Genomic DNA, 16,318 nt, shown 5'->3' with positions numbered 1-16,318 from the left:
TTTTGTACAGATTTAAGTGTCTTGTTGTGAGAGTTCAGATTATGTTTCAAAACCTATATGATCCATGTAAAAACTTCCAAATGTTCAACTTACAAAGAATATACATCTTGTCCTCATCTTGATCAACACAAGCAGAGGCAAGAAAACTTTCCATTGAGATAAATTCAATTTAAAAGCAACACAAAGGACTGAATTATGAGGCTTTCACGTCTATCTTTGCTGCAGCCTGACACTTTAATGGCTCAACAAACACTACTATCAGTCTGGGAGAGTGCCTTTATATATATCTTAATACGATGGCCATGCACACTTTTTACATTTTTAAAACACTGCTTTGTATTTAACTTTAGTTTGACACTTAAGGATTAACCACATGCTCTTCAGGGTCATGCAAATATTATATTAAACTCATGCTAAACACCAGCTCTTGCTTATATTTTGGGTTGGACCTGATGTTTTAGTTTTTTCAATCACAGAAAACCTTATTGGTTTCGGTGTTTGAGTGATATGTTGTTATGGTTTTCAGCCAACGTGGTGATAAAACATGAGAGGCCCTTTGGCCTGCATACAAAGCCCTCATTGTAAAAAAACGAACATGCTGAAGCTAATATGAGTTTTTACATAACAGTGATAATGACGAGCAATGTAACATGACATTTGCCCATCTGCTAAAGGTTTCACATAAAAGATATTTTGTCTAACATAAAAACAAAAAAACCCCACATGCACACATGTTAAAACAGTGCACGAACCAATTTGTATTTATCATATCTCAAATACATCACCTTATGACCCATGCAGGACAAAGAAAACTAATAGCTGAAATTTTAAAATCCACGGGATAATTTCGCTTTTGATCAACTGAATATTTCTGCAGTATAAACTTGCCATCAGTGGGAAATCAGAGCCTGGGCTACAAAAGATGTCAAAGTTGTCTTTACATTCATTTGCCTCTGTAGACAACAAGCTATTGACCAGATGTGGTCACCGTTTTAAAAATGGCAACACATGGCTTACAACAGAGTGTAAACACACAGCTATCGTCAGAATACACTTGGCGAACCTTAAAAGATAATTCACACAGGAACTCATGAGGATGTGGCAGGAAAATTTGTTATCATAGAAAGTTTTCAAAACCAGGATATTAGATCACAGTGTTGTACAGCTCACTAGGTTCAATCAATTGGTTTTACATATGAAAACAAGTCAAATTAGTTACACCAAATTTCACTGGTTTGACAAATCTTGCCTACTTTCTCACCTTTTTACACCGGGTCAGTTACTTTTCAAAGTGGTGCTTGACCATTTTGTAAAATTGGAAAATAAATGTCTAGATATCAGGGTGTGATGATTTCAGCAATCCAGCACCGCCTGTTTGAAGAATAATAGGCGCTTAAGGCCTTGGATTTTTGGCCTCCTGTTTGGACAAAACACGTTTTTGCTTCCGTGAAGGATGATGGATACTATGAACACATTGCAACAATTTCTGTTGTAATGTGTTAAATCTTGTAATGACATGCCAGTGAAATCTGGCACACAAAGGTTTTTACTTTTAGTGCATGTGTTCTTTAAACTATACATTTTTTGTGGGGTGTGAAAGGCCCCATTATTAAAATTAGCCATTCAGTCCTGCATGACAAGTTCTCCCTGCTGAATGTGCCTGCTCTCACCTGCACCTGGATCACTGACTTCCTGTCTGACAGGAGTCAGCATGTGAGACTGGGCACGTATGTCTCACACTTTCAGTCCATCAGCACAAGTTCTCCTCAAGGCTATGTACTCTCTCTCGCTTTTCTCCATGTATACTAACGGCTGCACCTTAAGTCACCAAATGTGGCACAATTAACACTGCACAATGGATTCATCATTCAAGGATTTTTTTCCCCCCCAATTTTTGTACCAGTGTTTGCACCATGACACAAAGACAAATTCTTTGTTTGTGTAAAAACTGTGCAATAAATGCAATTCTGAGTAGGCTACTAACATTTTCAATAAAGTCACAAGAAACCACAAAAAATATGACTCCTTTCATGGTAACGTCACAGAGCTCCCAAAAGAATGACACAAAACTGTCAGGAAGGCGAGGCCTCAGCCTTTTCTCCTGTCCTACCATCTTTTATAAAATCATGATAAAAGGAAAGAAGAGGGAGAAAATAAAGCTGGGAAGAGAAAAAAGCCTTTGTTCATGTTGTTTGTAAAGGAAAGAATTAGAGGTTAAACATCAGTAGGCAAGTGAGCCGTTCTTAATGAGCTCCTTTCACGTTTTAGTGCAGGTACCAGTATGTTATAGCTTTTAGTTTTAAAAAAATGGAAAAGAAAAAGTTGTTTTCACACATTTCCTGCTCCCTGTTCTTAACAGTCAGGGGGAAATGTGTGGGAAGTCTTTGTTAGGGTCAGGATGTTGTTATGAATCAATCACCCACCTTACCCCCTTCTCCAACTACAGATATTAGAGCTATCACAGTGAACCATCAGCAGCAGACAGCCTGCATATATTTGGGTAGAGGGGCATGCAGGTGAGGGAGTGTGGTCTGTGTATTATATTGGATGGTGGGGGTATGCAAGCCTTTTCATAACTGAACAAGTCAAAGCAATCGGCTAATTAAATCTACTACAAACTAGAAGAACTACGTAAAGAAATAGACATGTGAAAAAGAACTTTTTCACAGGGCTCTGTGGGTTCCTGTGAAAAACTTGCCTATTTATTGCTTTTATTGGAATTAAAAGGGTATGTAATAGCCAGGCGCTGCTAATCAAATACAGCAGATTAACCGATAATCAGCAAATACAACCATCGCTATTAAAATTATAACTTTTGGCACTTTCTGCTCAGGCTCTACTTTTAGAGTCCTCTTATCTCCCCAGCCACTTTTAATAAACTGAATTTAGAGAAAATCTGTTCAAATGTAGCAACTATATATCGAAAGTACTTGGCCACCCCTGTAACCTTCTTCAGTGACATGCAAATCAAGAAATCTTCATCATAACTTTTCTTTTGTGAGGCTAGCTTCACATCACCAGAAATTATTAGAAAATACTTGAGAGCTATGTGTTTCACTTACACGAGTGCAAGCTTGCTTCAGGAAGATTGTGACAGCTTTACTACACTGTCAAGTATTTATAACCTACAACCTTTTTAAAGCCCCTAACCCAGGGCCCAGTCTGCCTCTCTCTGTCTGAGGCCCTCACCAGAGCAGGCCCCTACTGTACTGTAACTCTACAGTAATTCGGGCTCTGTAAATCTCTCAGTGACTACAATCTTTGTGTGTATAAGGCTCCAACTGCTGCTATGACAACAGATGACCCATCACAGTCTTAAGAGCGGCTGTTTGCCTGTCAAATTTAATCCTGGCTCAAAGTTCGACTAGAGGTGGTTTTTTACTGTCACAGAAAAAGAACAGAAAAAAAAAAAGAACGGTCATTTCAGGGATGGAAAGTGGTGCATACCATAAATAGCTTGACTTTCACAGCTAGAAATCCCATTTTCAGTGGGAGGCATGTCTTTTTTTCTTTTTTGGTCTGTGTGCGGAAATGACTATTTATGTACCAAACACTGTGATGTGTAATTTGGGAGATCTTGTTTCAAGCCTTGTGTCTTGCAATTTAGATAATATACTACTTACGGTCTTATATCCTGTGGGTTGTTTGGTTTTATTGACACCCCCAAACACACCATTTTTCTTTTTAAACCCTCCTTAGTTCATTCTCTGAAAACCACAAGTCTCTGGTATCTCCATCTAACAAATCTCTGGTGTTCATGACAGGATAGTGAAGATTTATATGCAGTATCTTCACTTTTGTTCAATTTTAGCATCTCCGTTTACACTGACCATGCACAAGAAACTGTTTCTTCAGCAGCATATCTTCTGTATGATTACTTAATTCAATGTGCTGCTATGTGCTGTTTAAGACATTTTCTCCTTTATCTGTGCAGCAGATTTCAAGTTAAGTTTTTTCAGCCACCTACATCCACACAAAGGTCTCAGAGCAAAATAACGTATTACTTTTTTTTATGTTGTTTTACGACAGAAACTCTTCAGTCAAAGGTGTGCACTGTGTAAAAAGTAGCATGCAAACAGTTTTTCCAGTTATCTTCTCCAGCTATCATCTCTATGCTTCTCAGCGGGACTGCTAACAATAATTTATGCACACTGACAGCCATATGGTATACTGCTCTAAACCTCCCCAACACAGAGCCACCAACCAAGGGAGAATAAGAAAAAAGGAAAGACAGGGCCTCCTTCCTGCTATCTCAATGAGAATTCAAACATTTCAGACACACTGGCAATCGCTCCCATATCAGTATTAAATCCCTGATTGAAATGTTTCCCTTGAAAACTGAAAGTGGTCTCTGCATCTATAATTTGACCATACATCTATAATTTGTCCATATCGAGTAACATTTGTTTATCCAGCCATGGACCAACTGTGTTTGGGCACATACGGACAGTAATTGCACTGTTGGTTATGTGACTGATTCGGGGATATGAAGCAGCATGTGCTGCCACAGATGGAGGTGGAATGAAGGGTACATATTTGCCACTTGAAATAACTATAATATAGCAAGTGGGGGGTTATGTGGTGAAAAGAAAAACTGTACTATATGATTCTGGATGGCTTGTGTAGATCTGACCACATTTCAAAGTGAGACTATTACATATACAGAGCTTTAGCCTCAACTTAAATCTCCTAAAACCCATAAGAGTAACCTGCCAAGGATCTATCTGATTTTGTTATCCTGACAGACTTTTTGCAGCACACAGCTTTGTGTGTGCTGCAAGAAATCTCCTTATTAAGTCACTTCTTTTCTATACTGAAGAGATGTTAGAAGAGATGATAGCAATATCTCAATGCACTTAGGCATGTAGACATGGTCAACATGATTTGCTAAGATTTCAAGTAGCCAGTTCTCTTGTTGAAAATACATTATTAATGTAAAAGTTCAGAAGAACTGGCCAGACTGCTTTGAGCTGATATGAAGGCCACTCAAAAAACTGTTTGTTACAACCAAGGTACGCAAAGAGCATCTCTGAATGCACAGCACACCGATCCTTGACGCATATGGGCTACATATGAAGACCACACCAGGTGCCACTCATGCCAACTAAGAACAGGAACCCGGGGCTACAATTCACAGGCTCACCGAATGTGGACAGTACACGTACCCCTGGTCTGATAATTCTCAATTTCTGCTTCAGAATTTGAAGTAAACATCACAATAGTATAAATCAATCTCTCCTTGAAATAATAGTTTAGGCTCTTGGTGTTAGTGTAATAGGATGGGGGATATTTTTTTGGCACACTCTGTTCCACTTAGAACCAACTAAGCACAGAGATTTCTTAGCAAAACAGGTTCTCAAAGTAGTTTCCTCATTCCATTGAGGGCTTAATTATTGGTAAACCCGGACTAGTTCAAATTGTTTCTTGTAAATACCACTGGTGTTACTTTGTGCTATCAAATAAACAGACCATCAAGACATCATGGATCAAACAGAAATTCCAATACGCTATGATGTATCAGACCATGGAAATAAAGGTTGTCGGATAGCTAGGTATCTGAAAGACCAGTCTTGATTTACAAAAAAAATAATAGGAAAGAATTGTTGGCAGCTTACTTGCTTTACTGAAAGCAACAGTGGAGAACACACAATGGGTGGCCTGTCTTTGGGTGCTAGCAAGCGAAGCCTTCAAACCAGACAGACGACACAACACCTCCAGCATGCGTGCAAAGATTTCAGCTGCTAAAAACTATAGTGACAGAAGGTTTGATAACCCCTGGTGAAGAATCCTAAAGACAGAAAACATTGATGACTTAGTTTCAATCAAGGCTGTATTTACTTGTGTGTCATGTACTACCATTTAATGAGTCCTGCACACTTAGGTTAGTTACAGTGTCACAGTGTTTAAGCTCATTTAATCAAATCTTGCACTCTTACTCTACATGAGAGTTTTTCATATTGGGGCGACCTGTGCTACCAGTTGAGTTTTCACATTCAGATTCAAGCAGATTCAATGACTGCAAGCTTGGGGTCACAGGAGTGCCATATGTCAAACTAAGTGCTTCCTGAGGTTAGCCAGGTGCATACACAAAGTCAGTGTCAACTTTAAATCATGTTACTAAATGCCATAATGCATTCCATTTGAATGTAAGAAGAGAAAGAGTGACTATAAACTCAAAGAAATTAGCACCACATAGATTATTCAAGTCATTTACTTAATTCTCTTAACCAGTCGAGTAACATAGCCCGAAAACATGCAATTCAATTGAATCCCTTGTTTGTTATTTTTCCATCTTGTTGATGACATTATACTTAAGTGGCAAACACCAAAAGCAGCTTGAAACACAAATATATTTCACAACTATTTGGTGAAAGCAAGCATTACAGGAAAAACCTATCAGGAATTTAATATTGGTATATGCGGTTTGGTTTGATCTTTACATGCCTAATTGGAAGTGTTATTTACAAATCAAGATTCCCTGTCCCGAGGCTACAGTGGAGGCAGTTTGCACAAGTCAATCAGCAGATTGCTTAAACAGCATACTGCGCCACTTGAGGCAAATATACCAAGAACAGCTTGCTCAAAATGGAATACATAATTTATAACACATGTGTTATAAATTTTATGTTTTCCATGTAAATTTTAACAGATACTATCCAACTTATCTACTCTGCTTTATCTTAAACATTGTCTAAATCCACATTATTACAGCTTACCATATATGGTCCTACAGTATTCATGGAACTGCATATAAAAGATTAACATAAACAGAGCACTCTGGCCATCGCCAGTCTGGTTTCTTGAAACTGCTAAACATGCTAAATGCCACTATGAAACATGAGTTTGCACACATATGGTAATCACAAAGACTCCCCCAGAGCATATTTTGCTTTATGTTCTACTTAACTATCAATGTGACTATAATTTACCAAATAAACAGCATGCCGCATTAAATATGACTTTAAACTAGTGACTGAGTTCATAAATATATTAGAGAACTATTACCAATCTTCATGAATTTAGTTAGCAGTAGGAGAACTTTTCTATGTAATTCTATATAGTCACTCTTCCATTAAATAGTATTGCCCAGTTTATTTGTAGAAAGAAATAGAAGTGAGTTTCGCAGCCAAAGTGCAAAGTGCATCATAATTTTTTATCTTGCCAGGGAATTTTAATAATTCACATCTTCCTCTCGCACCCCCTCCCCTCTAATCTCATCTATCCAATTCCCATCCTCTTTGATGGTAGTACACTGGCATAGACACAGGGGGTGGGAGTTGCTGTGCAGTTGGAGGGCCTGGTCTTGGAGCCCATAGAGACCTAATTGGTGCCCCCACCCACCGTCACCACCAATACTACTAACCCCCAGAAAACCCCATCCCCTCCTCCCCATCTCTTCTATGGTGTTTATCCACTAATTGGGCCACTTCCTGAGACAGAGGCCAAACAGGGAAGAGAGGAATGCATGGCAAAAGGCCACTCAGACAAGCTAGCGTCAGGGTTGGGGGGGTGGGGGTGGGATGGAGTGAAGAGGGGAGAGTACGGAGATATATAGGCGCAAAAGACAGCCTAAAACGGACTCTCTCTCTCTTTTCTTTTACTTGGAGGAGGGTGGAAGCACACACCCCTGTTTATGACATAACATTTCATACTCCACATGAGCACTTCCTGGCACAACAGCTCAGTAGCTAACAGTTAATAGTGAGTGCTGGCTGCATGCAAGCCTTTGTATCGCGACTTCCACCCTGCACTCTCACTACTGAACAGTGGGACTGATGGGGGGAGAAGCACATAAGTCACTAGACTGACAAATGGGATGGTTCATGCTTGTTTTTATCCAGGTTGACCATCTATGTGCTTGGTTCTGTTTGATGTACGAGCCCTTTGAAGTTGGCCTGCAGAGTCTATTGGTGTTTTCCTGGGGTTAGAAGTTGAGCCCCTGCAGCATTTAGGTCTTTTCAGCCCAGTTAAGGGATGCCAGATGAGTATCCCCCCCCCCCCCAGTCCCATGACACCGTTTTCTGTATGCTATATGTGAAGGGTTACCCGGGCCACCAGGGTGTTCTCCATTTATCAGAAAACGTGGAAGAAAACCAGAAAGGCTGCATTTCCTCAAAAAGTGGAGAAGGCCGTCTGCTTCAAACGCAGGTGGCCTGAAAACAGGTTTTAATTCTTTACAAAGTCTCCCTCCGATACGTTACCATCAGCTCTTCTGGAGTTACCAAGTTATACTAATTATACCAAAATAAGCAACGACCTAGTCTTTATGAAAATCACTAATGTAGTTTGAACCTCGTTTCAAATATTCTGTAATTCAACAACAGGCTGAGCATGAATATGCATCTCCGTGTCTGAAGATTGGGACAGTCAAAGGTATCTTTCTGACTCGTGCTGTCACAGCATGCTGTTTTATGTCACAAAACCATGAAACCACCAAGCCACAGTAAAATGTTACATTTGTTCTTTGCATAAAAAAAGTACAATGTCGTCATCTAATGCCATCGATACTTGCAATCAGATAGTTCTGAGAAGAGTGATCAGAGTGAATTTAAAGACCTGGTGATAGCACATAGGCAAAAAAAGGTCATATGGTGGCCATTTAAACAGGGAAGACTGAAATGCAGCTGGACTGGTGAGAATGACTCTGAATAAACACTCCAGACTCATCAAGAGGAGGGGAGGAGGTGGAGGTAGGGAGGGAGGCAGGGGGCCAGACACAAACCTCTTCCTGTTGTCCTAAATAGCTACAATCAAGGGAGTGTTATCTCCCCCCAAACGTCCTGCCCTATCAGCTCATGGGGACTCTGAGAACAGGGAGAGCCAGCTGGTCATAGAGCAAACATGGTGTTACATCACTGGAGGCCACTGACAAGAGACTGAATAGTGATGAAAGATGCATATTTCGGTTGCAGGCTTATCAGACATTTCTAATGACATTTTCCTAAGGCCAGAGGATCTTTAAATTCCAAGAGGATTTCAACAAATACCGTACAGTTCTCGGAGTAGAAGGAAAAAGCAGCATTAACTACATTAAAACATTCATTTGAGCATGGATTTCTATTAAATTAAACACGTTTACCAGTGAAAATTAGAGACATAAAGTAGAGTTGCTTGTGTCACTACAACATAGACCAATTTGTTTAAAAAGTACATTCATATTCTGTACAGGGATATCAAACATTTTAAAAAAGTCAGAGTGGGAGGTAGAAAAAGAGAAGCCATTATGAGCACAACTGCAGGAGGTGTGTGACGTTTGGCTGCTATCCTTAGTCTATTGGCAGATGTGATCCAGTCTGCAGGTGGCGTGCAACAGCCCCGGTATTGGCCAATGGCACTCCAAAACAGGATGTCTGAAACTCCCCAGGCTTGGGACTTCCTCTCCCGGAGCGCCACGGCCTAGAGTTCAGCCAGCTCCCAGCTCAGAGGAACGCATTACAGATCTGGCACGTGAAACAGTCTGCTGCTCACAACTCAACTCAACCCCACCCCCCTCCCTTTCTCTGGCCCAATCCCCTCTCTAACAATTTTAAACTACAGAAATAGTCCCCCTGGTGCTTTTCCAGAGGAAAGAGCTCTTTTTCTATTTGCTCAGTTTGCGTCAGTGAGGGCATCAAGAGTGCACCCTTTACCCTGTTAATGAAACTAGGCCTCGGCAGCCAACGTACCAAATTAAACTCAGTGGGCCTTTCCAAAACAGCAGAAAAAACAGAGACCTTGACGTGAACCTTGATAGCCCTGACATAGACCACAAAAGACTATATTGTTCACTTGTGGATATACACATCATTTATGACTAGAAAGAACACGCAGGACTCCCAAAAGAAACTTTTTAATGATCCATATTTGTGTGCATCACAAAGTGTTCTGGATCACAAACACTGGATTTTATTTATATTACCATGCGGCCACAACTTCCTGTTTGTTAAAAGATAATATGTTGCTTGCAATATCGCTGGGCTTGTAAACTGTCAATTTCTGGCAAAGGTTTGAAAGACATAAATACCACCCCCCCGTACTAGTACTTCTCTGCTGCAACTGCGCATTACTGGATAACACTAAAGGGGGAACGTTAGCTTAAAAGAGCAACTACTACTGGGGAAAAAAGGCCAATCTGAGAAGTTAGCAACATCCTCTGTCCCTTTACATAAAGGCATGATTTCTTCAGTATCTCCCTCTGTGCCACCTACCCATTTGGATCCCAGTGACTTCATTAAGATGGCACGTTGATTGCCAATGTGGTTTCAATCTCACCAAAACAGTACATAAACCCCGCAGGAAATGCAGCTGGGTGACAGACTGTCCTAAAATAAAGAGAGTTAGAGAAACAAGGAGTCCGGGTGTGTATGTGGGGCTGAGGAAAATAAAACAGATGTGAGGCGACGCAAAAGAGGTGGGGGCATGATTAACGATGCCGACACTTTGAAGACAGGAATACACCTGGCGACCATCTTGTCTCCGTGGGCCCTGGACAGACGGGAATGCTTTAGTGTGTAGGAATTAGGTCCTACTCATCTCCCAGCTTTAGCACGGAACCACCGGCCAAGCCAGGGGGATTGCAAAGGACTCAACGAATGAGACCCAACTGCTGGCTCAACCAACTGCTCTGCTGATTTGGCAGCTTACTTACAGAATGATGGATAGTATGCTAGTCTGTCAGCTAGTTCACTTCCCTTATTGACTATGATTGTGTTAAATCCAACCATACGACTGCACTAGGGAAGACTAATGAAGTGTCTTGTGTATTTTCCAGAAAGGATACTGTACACTTCCTGGCTTTGCAGATCCACAAACACCCATTGTTTTATAGTACCTTGCAAACAATAAATATCAGGCACCTGAAGGCGCTCCTGTCTGCATAATCCTAAATATACAAGCGTAAAAGCCTCGACAGGAGGATCACACACACACACACACACACACACATTCTTCCCAAAGCCATTTTCTATACCTAAGCACCTTGTCCAACTTTTGCACGCACCATCAAGCTGGCTCTGATGGATGACTCAGAGTTCAAAATCTTACCCACAGACTGGAGTAGTCAGGGACTGAACCATCAACCTTCCAATTGGTAAACGACCTACTCTAACTTGTGAAACTATAGCTCATGAGGTAAAGGCTTGTAAGGTGTGACAGGGAAAGTGTCAACACAAAGCTACATTTGAAGCTAAAAATGGCCTGCGGCACTATTAAACCTAATGAGTGGGTGGACGTGAAGAAGATGGGACTGTTATTGTGGCACGAACATCGTGTCTCCTCCTTAGGTTGTCTTTGTAAATAATTAGTCTGGTAGTCAAGCAACTCCACAGCAGACCCTGAGGGCTAAACAGCTAGCAGTGTTGTCATTACTATGTTCTCTTTGAAGACACCAAAGATGGAGTCTGACCATTCGCTATGCTTTTCATGCCATATCTGAAGACGCCCAGGATTGCTTCTGGTGACAAAGCACTAATAATGAATACTTTGGTGTGCTTGATGAATGCCTGGGGAGCCGAACTTTGACATGAGGCAGTTTTCGACAGGATATATGCTTCCATTCTTTGACCTGATTGAAACACAGAGATCTTATTTCACTTGGAACATATCTTGTATGTGCAATACTAGAAACACAAATACAAAGCAGACAAACTCTAAAAAAGAAACAAAGAAAGAAAGAAAGAGAGAAAAAAAGAAAGAGTGCATAAAAACAATGGCTCAAAAAACTAAAAAAGCACATACATACATATAAAGAGTAAACGAGAACTAGAAAAGTCAACAGAAAAAGATTTTTTTTATAATATTCCAGTTTTCAGTTTTTTAAATGACACCTCAGCATTAAAAGCAATTTGCTACATGAATGAATAAAGCCTTTATCACATTAAATAATGTACTGCATTCTATAGAGTTTCTGTGCACTTTCCCTAGGCAAAAAACCCCAAAAACTTCTCTTTGCATGAATTTGAACAAGTTTATACAGGTATCCTGACAAATTTAGTTAAATTGATGTTCAACATCCTGAAAATGAATTAAGCTACATTAAAATGTCCACACTGACACTTACAAAAACATTCAGTAATGGCAGCTGGCTGAAGAAAGAACATAGGAGAGAACAAGTAGTCCATGTACATGTGTCATGACCCGGTCTCTATAAATATACAGACGGTGGGCCAATACCCACAAAACATGCCACAAGAAAGAATGGTCCTTTGCAGCGGGTGCAGTGGAGAAGGCAGCAGCGAGAGCTGTGCTCCAAGCAGGTTCCAAATCAGCACTTGGGGAGAGCAAAACACATGTTAGCTATGTTATGGTTAGAATTAGCATCCCTGGTTTTCAGCGGATGTGGGTTTGATCCCTTTGGCCTCCAGGCTCAATCAAGTCAATCTAAAATTAGTGGGCTGCCTCTTTTTTCCGGAAGACAGATAATTCCCCGTTGATTGTGGAGAAGGAAAAACATTGAGAAAAGCAAACATTGTAAGAAATGTGGAGAGTGGGCGACTTCACAGCATGAACGGAGCACGGTGTCTCTAAAATAGTGACAGGTGCAGTGACCAGCTGTTGCCAATAAACATATTCATACTAAAACAGGAACGGGAAAGCTTTGTGTAAACGTTTAAAGCACCAAGTATTTATCGGTGTGGGCATAATGTCTGTAATATCAGGGAAATGAATGCTAAAACTAGTTTATACGACTCAGTCACTTTGTAAATGGTAAAAATGGAGGGGTGCTGCAAGGGCAATTCCAAATGGTGCTGTAGGGTGGAAACTGCCAAGAATTTATCTGGAACTGGGCAACTCATCAATGGGCTACTGTGACTATGACCAAGGAAAAAGGACACAGTCAACTGTGTTTATATCCTTCAGCAGTGCCCCTACTCTGAACAATGTGGCAAAGCCCATACTGGCGTGAAAGGCAAATAAGGCCTTCTGGCCACTAATTACAGAGGGGCGCTGGGACCGTTAGCTCCAACTGTTTCAACATGCAAATCACATCCAACTTGGGGGCAGTTGGCTTCTTAGAACACAACTGTAAAACAAGGCCTGTTTACTTGCTTCTGATTTGCTTGAGCCCTTGCTTTTTGTGGAAATGGTACAGGGGTCAGTACTCAACAAACGTCATAAACGTAAAAAGTGAGACGTAAATGTAAGCTCTTATTTTGTAATCTGCAGGTTAAAGGTTTTGGCCAAATTAAAAGAAAAAAAAAAAAAGCTGCCTTCTGCGTATCTGCCTGGCTGTATTTCAACATATTTGAAAGTGAAAAACACTAAATGATACAGCCCCAAAGTAAGCATTAGTTATCACTGGACTATGAAGAGCTACACTCGCATCTCATTAGTATGCATAAAATAATACATGGGAAAAGAAAAAAGGAAAAACAGCAGCCTTGGCTGCTGATGTCATTGGATTCTCAAGTGTTTTTCTGTCTCTCAAAAAGAGGAAAACTGACACAAGAAATATGTTGTGCTGTGCTATCCTGTTTTGTACATTTCCTGAAATCCAAGGTGTAGGGTACAGGAAAAATCCAGTTCGAGAGAGAAGGTCAGCCTTCAGCATTTGAGGTCTGGAAAAACCATTAGTTGGAATGGAAGGAAAAAGATGAGGTCTAAGTTATTTCCTCTCTTTTTCCCTTTTCTCTCCATCATTTGAGAAAAAAATGGGGTGGGAGGGGTGCCTTACTCCCCTTTGAGTGTCATCGTGCTGAGAAGGAAGCCACGATAAGAGGATTCAGGACAAACTTGTATATTGTGACAGAACGGGGCAACTGAATGCTTGATATATAGGTTCTTGCTTTGCTGTCTTAGACGTCACAAAAAATGCCTAGTATCCTGAACATGTGAATGAATACCTAAGTAAAGGCTCATGTACGCTGGTTGTATAACAGCTTAAGGTGGAAAGTTCCCATGAGGTGTTAAATAATCACCTGTAAAACAATGAGAAGAATTGGAAACAGGAAGCTAAGCTTTATATAAATCTGGAGAAGGCACTGCATCACTTTGCCTTTTCAGTCAATAATAATGAAATATTTCAGGCTTTTCATGAGATTGCCAGGGAAATATATGAATGGATTTATTTGTATTATATTTTATTTGACACACTTGTCAAGTTTACGTGCAAAAGAACAAGACATATCTGCGTATCCTCATTTTACACACAAAAAAAGCACAATGACAAGTGCTCTCAGTCACTGCCAAACGAACACCATTATTCTGGAAGCATTTTGCAAATACTGGCCGCTGCCTTTTGTGGGCCCACTGTTCAGAACAACCCTGTGGCTTTCCTCAGGTGCTCAACATTTCCCTGCAGCTTTCCAAAGCAAGCGTATTGGTTAACCACCCAAACCACTCGAGCATAATGCAATCTCCAATTCACAACACACAAAATGTATTGGCAGCATTCCACTGAACCTAATCCAGGAAGTGGAAACATTTCTCCAAACAGACTCTTGTTGAAAACTTCTAATGAATGGTTTCTCATCTATTCTGAATGATGTAGAGTCTTAAAGATTTTTCCAAATTTCCTCAGTTTCTCTCTCTCGTTCTTTTTTTTGTTTTTGTTTTCCTCATTCCAACCTACCAACAAGAGAGAGGGGAAGACGGACAGAGCTGCCTCTGTGCACAAGGACTTTCCAAACACAGAAGGCAGCTGTGCTGGAATGTGCAAGCTCTGAAATTATGGCCCTGGCCATTGCTAAAGAAAATAAAATTGATGCAACCTGTAGAGCATGCAGCTTTTAATTAGTGGCTTCCGTCTCCTAATTGGTTGCTCTCCGTTTCCCTCCGCCTTAATTCGGGATCGGACCAATTGACCATGCTGCATTTAGTTTGCTGTGTTTGTCTTGAGAGAAACCACACACTGTAATCAAGACACAAAATGAGCATTTTCAAGGGCAGCACAAGCAAGTGGGTGCAGAAAACAGTCAACCCCATTCCTTTTCAGTTTTCCCCGTCTTTAAAGAAATACGTTTGTATGGATTGTGAGACCAACTGGAGGAAAAGCCTCTGGATTATGTTGCGAATGTTAAGTCGTGCAAAAGGAAAAGGAAGAAAAAGCCCCAAACTACACTTAAATTCTTAGAGATCATAAAAAAGAAGAAAGATATTTTTATATTTTAAAACACCAGCATGTAAAATGTCATTTGGAATCTTTATATACTTCTGTTTCATTATTATACAACTCTGTAAACTGTATGCAGCACATGCATGTACCCCACTGATGCTCCATTCATGTGGAAGCTGAGTCCTTATAATGGTTTCTGGAAAGTACATTAACTGAATGCAAAAGTTTACCCATTACCTAACAACTGAGTCATGTTTATTGCATGCAACAAAAGCTAACTGTGAGTAAAAACACACAGATCACAAAGCCAAAGCTTACTGTGGTATGTTTATTGCGGGGTATGTGGTCTTTAAATGGTTTTTGTATCAAAGCGTAGACGAGTAAACGCTCCCCATGTAGCTTTCCATTCAAGGTGTGTGGGTGAGTAATGAGACTCAAGTAAGCCAGAGCTGGACATCTTACTTTTGTCATATGTTGATTTGCTTGACACGTCCGAGGTGGTAAAAATGGCTTAAAAGCATCATCGGCTAACACAGAAATGAGGCTATGGATGGCTGACTCCAAAATATTTTTGATTTGATAACACAAATGAAATCTTTTCCAAAACAACTACTGCTGGACTTTGAGTATACTGGAGAGATAAGCGTGGGACACAACCAGAAAAAAAAATAAAATAAATGAGGACACAGGAAAAGGAGATAAAAGCTGGGAAAAGAGCAACCGTTTGGCTGCTGACGGCTTACAGCCGAGCTTCAGGGAGCAATCATTTGAGGGTCAGGGACAGGTCTGGTTGCCTGGCACTAGTGGATTCACACTCGCGCACACACACACACAAACACACCCCCTGTGTCATCCTCTCTCATCTTTACCATTTCCGCTAGCCAACAAACACATTTCCTTTTTACAGGGGAAACTTCAGGAAATTCAACTCTGCACAGAAAAGCTGTTTTCCACACAACAGTAATGAGAGCAGATTTGAAAAAAATTTTAAACTGAAAAATGAGTAAATGACATCAGAATTATTTAAATTACTTCTGTCACTTCTGGCATTTCCAGGCATTTATTACTTAACTGAGCGTATCTGGTATGATTGTTTGCATGTATTTCCCCATGAGCTGGAATAGCTGCAAATTGCAACAAACACATAATTCTATTTCTGCAAAGCAAAGAAGCAAAGAGCTCTGTTAAACATCTGAGGGCAAAGATAATTCCAACATCTAGCGGTGAAATAAGACACTGACAGATGTAAGCAGTGCCTAATTTATGAGGGGCAAAAAATAAAGGAGG

The 16,318-nt window shown here is 40.5% G+C and overlaps 1 protein-coding gene across 4 annotated transcripts in view; it reads right to left on the bottom strand.

Annotated features, from left to right (window-relative positions):
* afg2a (AAA ATPase AFG2A) overlaps positions 1–16,318 on the bottom strand; it is a 110,629-nt gene that overhangs the window by 42,763 nt on the left and 51,548 nt on the right. The gene's annotated exons all lie outside the window — the stretch shown is intronic.

Source organism: Astatotilapia calliptera, chromosome 2 (genome assembly GCF_964374335.1).
Source record: "Astatotilapia calliptera chromosome 2, fAstCal68.1, whole genome shotgun sequence".
Lineage (NCBI taxonomy): Eukaryota > Metazoa > Chordata > Actinopteri > Cichliformes > Cichlidae > Astatotilapia > Astatotilapia calliptera.
This window is presented reverse-complemented; position numbering and strand designations above follow the sequence as displayed.